The sequence below is a fragment of the Thamnophis sirtalis genome, unplaced genomic scaffold (genome assembly GCF_051295495.1).
Source record: "Thamnophis sirtalis isolate CommonGarterSnake01/CBP01778 unplaced genomic scaffold, rThaSir2_p1.2 scaffold_5, whole genome shotgun sequence".
In the NCBI taxonomy this organism is placed as follows: domain Eukaryota; kingdom Metazoa; phylum Chordata; class Lepidosauria; order Squamata; family Natricidae; genus Thamnophis; species Thamnophis sirtalis.
In genome coordinates, this window is record NW_028261385.1 from 104,740,032 (window position 1) to 104,749,809 (window position 9,778).

Here is a 9,778-nt window from a genome sequence, read left to right on the forward strand (position 1 = left end):
TCATAGTTTGTGTGTGTGGGTGTGTAATGTCCTGCAGTTATCTATACATTCATAATGATCAAGTTCTAATAATATTTCCTTATGCATTTTAGTGACCTTTCCTTACATAATTGGTGTTTTCTTTTATACTTTTAGATTTCTAATTTCTGTTTCTGTTAGTTAGCAATTGATAAAACAAATCCCACATGAAAAAGTATTTGAAGCCTTCTTGATTTTAATTGTCAATTTATTTATTCCTGCACATTCTAATACTTATTCATTTTCATATCTCTGTTTTTCCACTGTTGTGCAAACATAATTCCAGCAGCTGCTAACATATGTAAAATTAAATATGTATTATATTCCCTTTCAAATAGCCAACAAAATATTTCTGGTTTTAAATCCATATCTTGCTTTACCATTGCTTCTAACCACTAACTCTTGAATAGCTAATTGGTCTGTTCTAAGTACTGAACCTAATTCATATATTCCTGTTTTTTGAACTGAGAACTAAATTTCAGAAAAAGAAATCTGTATTGCTCTGTGAATCTACTTATGACATTCATTCTTGATTTAACTTCTTGGATGAAAGATTATATCTTTCCTGTTTGTTTATATCTTTCCTGTTTGTTGGGGGACATTCTTCCTGAAAAGACTGTACATTGTTGGGTGAAAGCAGAGGTCCCTTCTATTACCTGTAGTCCTCAGCTTACAACCACAATTGAGTCCAATATTGTTTTATTTCTTTTGCAGTTAGTATTATTTAATAGCATGAAGAAGAGGCAACCGAATATGACCACTTTCTTCTCCCAAAAAACAAAAACTGAGGAATCAGCTGATCCACAACAGTCACCAGCACCACAAGCACCAGCACCAGCACCACCAGCACCAGCACCAGCACCAGCACCACCACCAGCAGTAGCAGTAGCAGCAGCACAACTACTTCCACCACTTGAGGTCGGAGAAAGCAGAAAGTCCATCTCCTCCACTGAAGTTCCACAACTTCCTCACTGCTGGAGTTTTCAGCAATACAGACACTTCAAGGACATGTATGATGGACTGGCAGTATCCGACAAGAGGTTAGGTTGTGAGTACTGTGAAAAACCCATATTTTCATTAGAGAAAGGTATTCATGTTTCTAGAGAGTGGAAACATTTCCAGGTTGTTCCATCAGGGAAAACTAAGGAGACAGAACAAGCATCGCTCAGAAAAAAATTAAAGGAACATTTTCAGTCAAAAGCACACCTTATTTGCTTGGAGAGCAGTAAACAATGGGAGCAGGATGCTTTAACCAAATCTGTAGATAAGTCAACTCACAAACATTTATCCAGTACTTGCAAAATATTTTCTACTGTTTACGATATGGCGCAAAGATGTAATCCATTCTCAGACATTGAAGTGCAAGTAAATTTGCTAATTTACGGTTGGAGTGAATGTGGGAGTTGGCTTGCATTCACGGAGATCCACAGTGAAAATAGTTGAATTTATTGTGAATGAAATCAAAACCATCATGTTTTCCAGGATTATTGCAAAGAATCTAAAGGTGTGCCTAATAATCGATGAAGCCTCAACAACTTTCAATGAAAGCAGTGCTGATAGTTTTTGTTAGAGTTGAGGATCCAGAATGCCCAGCAACCATTTTCATTGAGCTTTTGGAATTAGAGAAACAAGATGCGGAAACCATATGTTCTGCCGCAATGGGAAGCTTGCGTAAAGTTGGGTTTACCACCAAATATCTCCAGAAGAATTTAATCGCTTTCTGCTCCGATGGTGCCAACGTTATGCTTTGAAGAAAATCTGGAATCAGCACCAGAATAGCTCAAGACTTCCCAAACATCATAATCTGGCACTGCTTGAACTACTGTCTCCAACTTGTGCTGGATGATGCAATAAGAGAAATAAAGCAACTCAACCACTTCAAGATCTTCCTTGATAAAATACACACCACCTTCCACAAATCCTGCAAGAGCCAGAATGACCTTTCCCAAAACTCTGAACAATTGGGCATTGAAATTGTGAAGATTGGCAGAGTTTTGGGACCAAGATGGGCTGCCTATAGTTTAAGGGCAACCATGGTGTGTATCCAGTGCTACATCAGTTTTTTTCTGGGCAATGAAAGATTCCCAGGCATGGCTTCCCATTTTGAAAATCTAATTTTTTTGAAGGATTTGGCCCTTATGATAGATATTCTAAATGAGATTTCTTGTCTGTCAAATGCCCTGCAGGGGAGAGACACAGATATCATCAAGGCCGAAAAGTTAGTATTGCGAACAATCAAAGCTTTTGAAGTGCTTAGAGAAAGGGCACACATGAAAACAACATTGATGCAATGCTAAAAACACAAGCCTTCAAAAACATCAACTTAGCTCCAAATCAACGATTTGTTGCCCTTCCTCATGACAAGATTCTGTCAAGCATCATCACCAATTTGAAGAAAAAGTTGATGAATTGCGACTATCTAAAAATAGGTAGCCAATTGCCAACCCCAAACAAATTACACTTTATCACATATTTGGAGCCGGAATACTGGAACATTGAAGATGTAGTCATTCCGTGGGCTGGGGCTGAGGCAGAGGCAGCATTGTTTGAATTTGGTGAATTTTTTAATTACGAAATTAATTTGAAGAATTACAGAGATTTTTTGAAAAATGTGCTAAAAAATCCAAACAAGTACAAAATTCCTGACGGTATCAGAAAAGCTAGAGATATTGTCAGGATAATTGCTGTTAGTTCAGCAGAGGTGGAAAGGGGGTTCTCAAAAATGAACCTCATATGTTCAGAGCAAAGAACCCGCCTAATTGTTCCAAACATAAGTAATCTGATGGTGATAAGGGTTGTTGGCATACCTGTTGAAAGATGGGATCCAATTCCTGCAGTGAAAAGGTAGCTCAGAGTGCACCACCACATGGCTGATGATCCACGAATAAAGACCAAGAAAGCTGCAAATGAGGAGTCTGGAAGCCTAAGAACCATATGGAAATATCAACAACCAGAAACCCAATAACACAAACAAGTACTTGAGTGTATCTCTTTCATTGTGTTATTCTTATGTAAAATATAAGTGCATGCAATTAAAGCCTTCCTTTCTGTGTCTCTTCTTTGCGCAGGTTATTAGAGCAAGATGGTGGTGTGCAGAAGACCGGCAAGGCAGTAATCTTGCCTCTGTAAGTAGCTGCCTTTATTGTTTTGTGTGCTTGTTTCATCCTAATGCAGTGCATGCAATGGAAGAGTTCATTTCTGTGTCTCTTCTGTGTGCAGGCCATTCATTGGAGTCAGTGATACTGAAGACTGGCAAGGACAGTCATCTTCCTTCTGTAAGTAGCTCTTTTATTGTTTTGTGTACTTATTTTAATCTTATTGTAGTTTATCCATTGGAGCAAAGAATTCAGTGACATCATCTTGACCACTCCCACCCGGTCACATGGGCAGCAAGCCACTCCCACCCAGTTACATGGGCGGCAAGCCACTCCCACCCAGTCACATGGGTGGCAAGCCACTCCCACCCAGTCACATGAGTGGCAAGCCCCTCCCACAAAGCAGGGCACAGCTACAGAAGAGGTTCCAAAAATTTTTGAAACCCACCATTGATTCATGACTGTCCAAAAAGGTATGTTAGTTCATTCTTAAATGCTCCCATTCAAATCCAGGGAGCAGCACTGCCACAGAACCAGCTTTGGCAACAAAATCAGAAGAGACAAGAGACAAAAAATCCCTTACCATTCAGTAGCCATCTTGGAGAGGAGTCCTCAGAACATCCTTCATAATAGTATGAAATATATTTTGTTAAATGTTTAAAAACATGGATTACAAAGCCTTTATGTCCCATACAGTTTGTATTATCAATATTCTAGAAATTTAGAAGAGTTCTGCCATGCATATGTTCATTCACATGTACAGGAGAAAAATGTTTCTTAGCATGTGTTAAAGGACCTTGTGAGTTTATGAATGCCAAAGTTGCTGGTTATGCCAAGAATCTCTGGGAAAGAAACTTCTGGAATTGATAGAGGCATGAGACGTCATCTTTTACATTATATATAAGATAATGTGCAAATTCAGGACCCATATCTGGAAATATCCTGTCACATCAAGGACAAATCAAGAGAGGTGACTCTTAATTACTTTATTGACAGCAAAAGGCCTTGGAGCTGTTTCAAAAAAATAAGTAAAAACGATACATTGTGTTCATACATAATGGAGAAAAAATATTTTTCTATTGCTTCTGAATAAGTTTTCATCTTTTGTAGCATCACATTGATGTAACTTTGTATTTTTAGGATTTGTGAACCTTGTGAAGATCAAACACCAGCCTGTGGGCAGAGTTTGCCTGCAATCAGTGGTGGGTTTCAGACAATACGACCCAGTATGGGTGTACCGGTACCTGCCAGGAGCACCGGATACCGTTCCAGTATGGTGCTAAGGAGGACCCACCCACCCGCCCAAGGTCCTTACCTCTATTTGAGCTCTTCGGCGCTTCCGCGCATGTGCATGGAGCATATGGTGCCTGCATGATGCTTTGCTGAGCAGCTGGAGCATCATGGAGGCGTCCAGAGGCGTTGTGGTGGTAAGGCCGCATGTGCATGCTGTGTGCATGTGCGCGCGTGCATGTGGGAGACACTGGGCCCTGTTTCACCATACCGGTTGCACCGGGATCCGGAACCCACCACTGCCTGCAATACTGTATTCTAACCACTGCACACAAGGGCTCTTAGAGATGTTGAATTTATTGAACGGTTGAACTACAGGGATTTCAGGAATGTGCTGAAGGATGTTAAAGAAATTCCAAATAAGTTCCAATAGTCTGCTTTCCTTAAGGAGATTGTAGCACAAATGTTTATGCTTGGATAATTTCTTTTTCAGAGTAATTCAAAAAACCGAGTAAACTTAAGACACAAGAGATGAAGAGACCAAGTTATTGCATCAAGTTCTTGGTCCATTTTCTTTCCCAGCTTTTTTATGGTGGGGATCTTGTTTTTGGGTTAACCGTGGTCTTTGAGTCAATCAACAAAGAAGAATATCTTGGTGTCCAGAATGGAAACTACTTTCACTGAATTCTATAGACATCTTATAAACAAATTAAATCATCAAATCAATACAATAGTTACCTAATTTTTTTAAAGGAATTCAAATGTAAAATTGCTATCCTTCTCACAAAAATATTTTCTTTTAAAACATCATTTGAAATCAAGGGCTTCATATAGTCAATAACAGTAACAGAGTTGAAAGAGACCTTGCAGCATATAGTGCAGTGATGGTGAACCTTTTCAGCACCAAGTGCCCAAACCAGAACGCACATACATGCACATGCGCTGGAGCACCAGAAACCCGAAGACCAGCTGGCCGGTGCGCACATGCCTGTTTTTTGACTGGTTTGGGGCCCATTTTAGACTGTTTTCAGGTGTTTTCAGGCCATTTTGGGCCGTTTTGGGGCGTTTTTTTGTTTTTCTGCCAGCGTGCCAAAAACAGCCTAAAAATGGCCTGAAAAACAGCTAAAATTGGCCTGGAAATGGCCAAAACACCTTGTTTTGGGGGCATCGTTGGCTGTTTTCATGCAGCTGGCAATGACACATGTGCCCACAGAGAGGGCTCTGCATGCCACCTGTGGCACTATCACGGATCTAGTGCAACTCTCTGATCTCATCTATACTATTTCTAATAGATGGCTCTCCAGTTTCGTCTTAAAAGCTTCCATGTTGGAGCACCAGTGATGGGATTCAAATAATTTAACAACCTGCCCTAATGATTTCTTCCAACAACCAGTTTACCAAACTGCTCAGAAAGTTTTACAACCGGTTCTCCCGAACTGGTGCGAACTGGCTGAATCCCACCACTGTGGAGCACCCACAATTTCCGAAGACAATTTGGTTAATTGTTCTCACTGTTAGGAATTTTCTCCTTAGTTCTAGGTTACTTCTCTCCTTGGTTTACTTTTATGCATAAATATAGGATCAAAACTGGATAAAAAAACCAACTTTGTGTTTTTGATAGATTAGAGGAATTTTACTTAAGAATAAAAAATATAGAAAGGAGAGTCCATCTTGCCTAAAAGGAAGGGACATAATTAGAATTAATTTCACTGTCCTTTTAGGTTTTTTTTTTTTTACAATTTTCATCAATCATTCAATGGATATATTTGGGTTTTTCTAGAAATATGAATAAGCTGCAAAGTAGTTAAGTTTATTATAAATTATACATAGAAAAGGACATTCTGAAATAAAGTTTATTTTTTATAAGACATACAAATAAAAACTAAAACTAAGAGTCAAAGAGAAAAATAGGTAGAAAAGAAAAAGATAGTGAAAGAAATGAGTCAGAAGAACCAAAAGATAAAAATGATGGAAAGAAACAAAAGCGTAAAAGAAATAAAAGGGTAATGCCCAACTTATTTTACAGAAGACATTAAATTCCATCTTTACTTTATCATTAAACTATAGCTTCCATTTCCAATCAATGAATTTAGCAGTCACCAAATCCATATGTCATAATCTTATTTTTAATTTTCTTGCGAAAAGTCCACAAAAGACTTCCAATTATTAAATTTTGCCAAACCCTTTTCCCCAAAGACGACTGTCCTTTTCGCCATCTCTATCCTCTTTTCTAACCACTCTTCCCTTGTAAGTAACTGGGATCATTCCAGTGTTGTGTAAATTGGACTCTTGCTGTTAACATGCACAAAAATAACATATCATGTAGTTTTTCTGAGATTTGGTTCATTATCTCTAACAAAGTGGTATCTGGTCTAAACTGTATATTTTCAAAACATTTTGAATTAATACATATTTTAGCCCAATACTTGAAATGTTGACATTTGCAAAAGGATTTTTCCAAACAAGATGAATGGATTTTAAACTGACAGGTACAATTCATAGAAAGCAAGTGAAAACTGATACATATCTGAATCCAAATGAATCTAAACTGGATATACATACTAACAATAAAATTGCTTTTGTCTCACCTCAGCTCATAAGTGAGAAAGGCTTAAGCAGATCAATTTTAAAGTAGTGCTCCCCAGGTTACATTTCCCCAGCTGGTTGAACAGTTGTTAAATGAGTTGGAACTGAGTGTCATTTACTGAGCGTCATTTGGTTGTCTCACTGTTGCAGTTTTCCCAGCCTACCCAACATCAGGGATCGGGGGAGGGGGGGCGGCTGCTGAGTTTTGAAAGAACTTGTTTGCTTGACTTACTGCAGAAACTCCCCTATTTAAATAGGTGCCTTCTTCTGTGATGGCACCCGTCAGCCACCTGATTCAGCTTGCTACTGGCCCAAGGCTCATCCCTACATTACTATCCCTGATTGGTAGATGGATTCCTACTGGTGGGGAAAGCAGGAGAGCAGCAAGGCAGGATAGTTTAACCAATCACTTTGCTTAATACTCCCACACAAGTGAAATCATGGCGCTACAATTTGGTAAGCAGCCAAATCAGTGGCAGGTGAGGGATTGCCAGTGGGGACAGTAAATTTTATACTGGGATAGTTGTCTGCCAACTATTGTAGATGGCACTTGAAGAAAGGCTGGTAATTTAACAATGAGATTCCAAGATAATACTCTATTCTGGATAATAATATGGATAATAAAAGTGCAATTTGTGGTCTGCAGCAGATTTTAAACAATTAAAAATTGTATGTCTAAACTGATTTGAACACTCAAACACTTTTGCAATCAAAATAGTATCCAACACTAAAACAAAACACCCTGACCCTTTATGATGTTTTGATGATTAAATATTTTGTTCTGTAACAATTTTTATTCTGCAGGTGTATCTGTACCATACCTTTCTCTGTCTATCTTCAAGAGAAAGAGAACAGCAAAAAAAAAAAGAGATGGAAGGAACCAAGCAAATAATTTCTGGGAATCCACAAGGGATCCTTTCATATGTAGGGTGGGGTGAGCTACCTATGCTTTCCATGGTAGCATCTTCTTTGTATAAGCCAGCCAGATGTTTCCTTCTCCGGCCATCCCTTTTCTAATCCTAATAAAACTCTTGATCTAAGGCAGTGGTTCCCAAACTTGGCAACTTTAAGACTTGTGGACTTCAACTCCCAGAATTCTCCAGAGCTGGCTGGAGAATTCTGGGAGTTGAAGTCCACAAATCTTAAAGTTGCCAAGTTTGGGAACCACTGATCTAAGGTATTATCTAATCCCTTGTTTGTTCTGTTTCGGTATTCTCCTGTACCAGAATTGGATATGCTGATCATGATATTTTGCCTAGTGTTCTTTGTTTTGCAGAAGTAGCATCTTTCTTCACTGTTCTTGTAAGGAGCTAGCACAGGGGTGTCTCATCTCAGCAGCATGGTCCATACCAAATCTGAGTCTGCTGTGTGAATGGAGCTAATAATCTAGCATAACAGTTGTACAATTTTTATTCTCACACAGGATACTCTTTAAACAGAAGAGTCTGTCTAGAGTGCTTCAGCTACTGTGTGAAGAAAAGAACACAGTATTTGTAAAGTTTTCTCTCTCAGGTCAGCATCTAAAACGACACCTATAATAAAAATCACAGTTTTGTTCTACTGCCCATCCTTTCCCCCCCAATCCTACCTTTTTCTATTTTATCCTGCCCCAATTATTATTTTCTTCCATTCTATCATGTCTAATTCTGGTCATGTCTTCTGTCTGGACAAGTCCATGCAGTTTTCTTGGCAAGGTTTTTTTCCAGAAGTAGCTCACCCATTGTCTCTTTCTAAAGGCTGAAAAAAAGGAACTAGCCCAAGGTCACCCAGCTGACTTTATGCCTAAAACAGGACTAGAACTCATAGTTTCCAGGATTCCAGCCTAATGCCACTACACCAAAGTGGCTCTTAATGTTAATTACATGTCAGTTTGTGAATCAAACGCTGTTTTATTTGCATGTAATATATCCTAATGCTTACCATAAGTAATCAATATATCAAGGGATATAACTGTAGAAATCTAGATCCTTGAATAAAGCCCAGTGGTTCTAAATTATCTTAGTGGGAATTAAGATACTGAAAGTTGACAATCCCTTCACTATTCTGTAACCCATCATTCAAGTTGCAGACTAAAACAGGTCTCCATGTCCTGTAAATTGTGTTGTTGACCATGCCCATATTTCCACCCTCCATCACATGCGAGGGCAAGACCAGGAAGTTTTGGGAGCAGACAAATTACCTATGGAAAACCAGAAGAATTCTACATGAACCCTGAGAGCATGATGCTTGTTTTTCAGATGGCTGTCATGGTGCTGTTGCTGATGGAGAAGACACTAATTGGACAAAATTGTCACATTAGACAATCAAATCCAGTTTTCTTTGTCTGGGAGGTGATTCTAGGTAGGACACCCATCCCAAAACCAAGATGGACCTGTCAAACTGTGATAACTGCCGATGTGTTTCCTAGATCAGGACAATAACTAAAGCAAACTGTCAAAAGTCTCTTCCATGGTGTATTTAGAGTAAATGAACAACAACAAAAAGAAATGGCTTTTCAGAGTAACATGTATTCTGACATAAGTATGGGAAGATTTCCTGTGATCTGTTGAGTCTGGCCCAAGCTGAAAAGAGATCTGAGCTTTGGCAGCCATGTCTTTGCCCTCTGTCTCAGAAAGGCTAACTATGGCCCAGATCTTGCAAAAAAAAAAAGACCTTTGAAAGGTTTCATAACCATTCAAGAAGGCAGGAAAAGTATCAAGGCAAGACCTAGCATGCAAGCTGAATGGCATTGAAGCACCTACCTGTCTTTGCCATTGCTACAAGTGCTTTCCTTTAGAGTTAAGCCACGTGGAATAATGCTATCACCTTAAACACATATGGAGCTGTGTAATTGTGCAAGATCCTGGGAA

General features: G+C 39.0%; 1 pseudogene; it reads left to right on the forward strand.

Moving 5' to 3' along the window:
* Window positions 1–1,026: 1,026 nt before the first annotated feature.
* Window positions 1,027–5,027, forward strand: LOC148045522 (E3 SUMO-protein ligase KIAA1586 pseudogene; annotated as a pseudogene).
* Window positions 5,028–9,778: the final 4,751 nt, after the last annotated feature.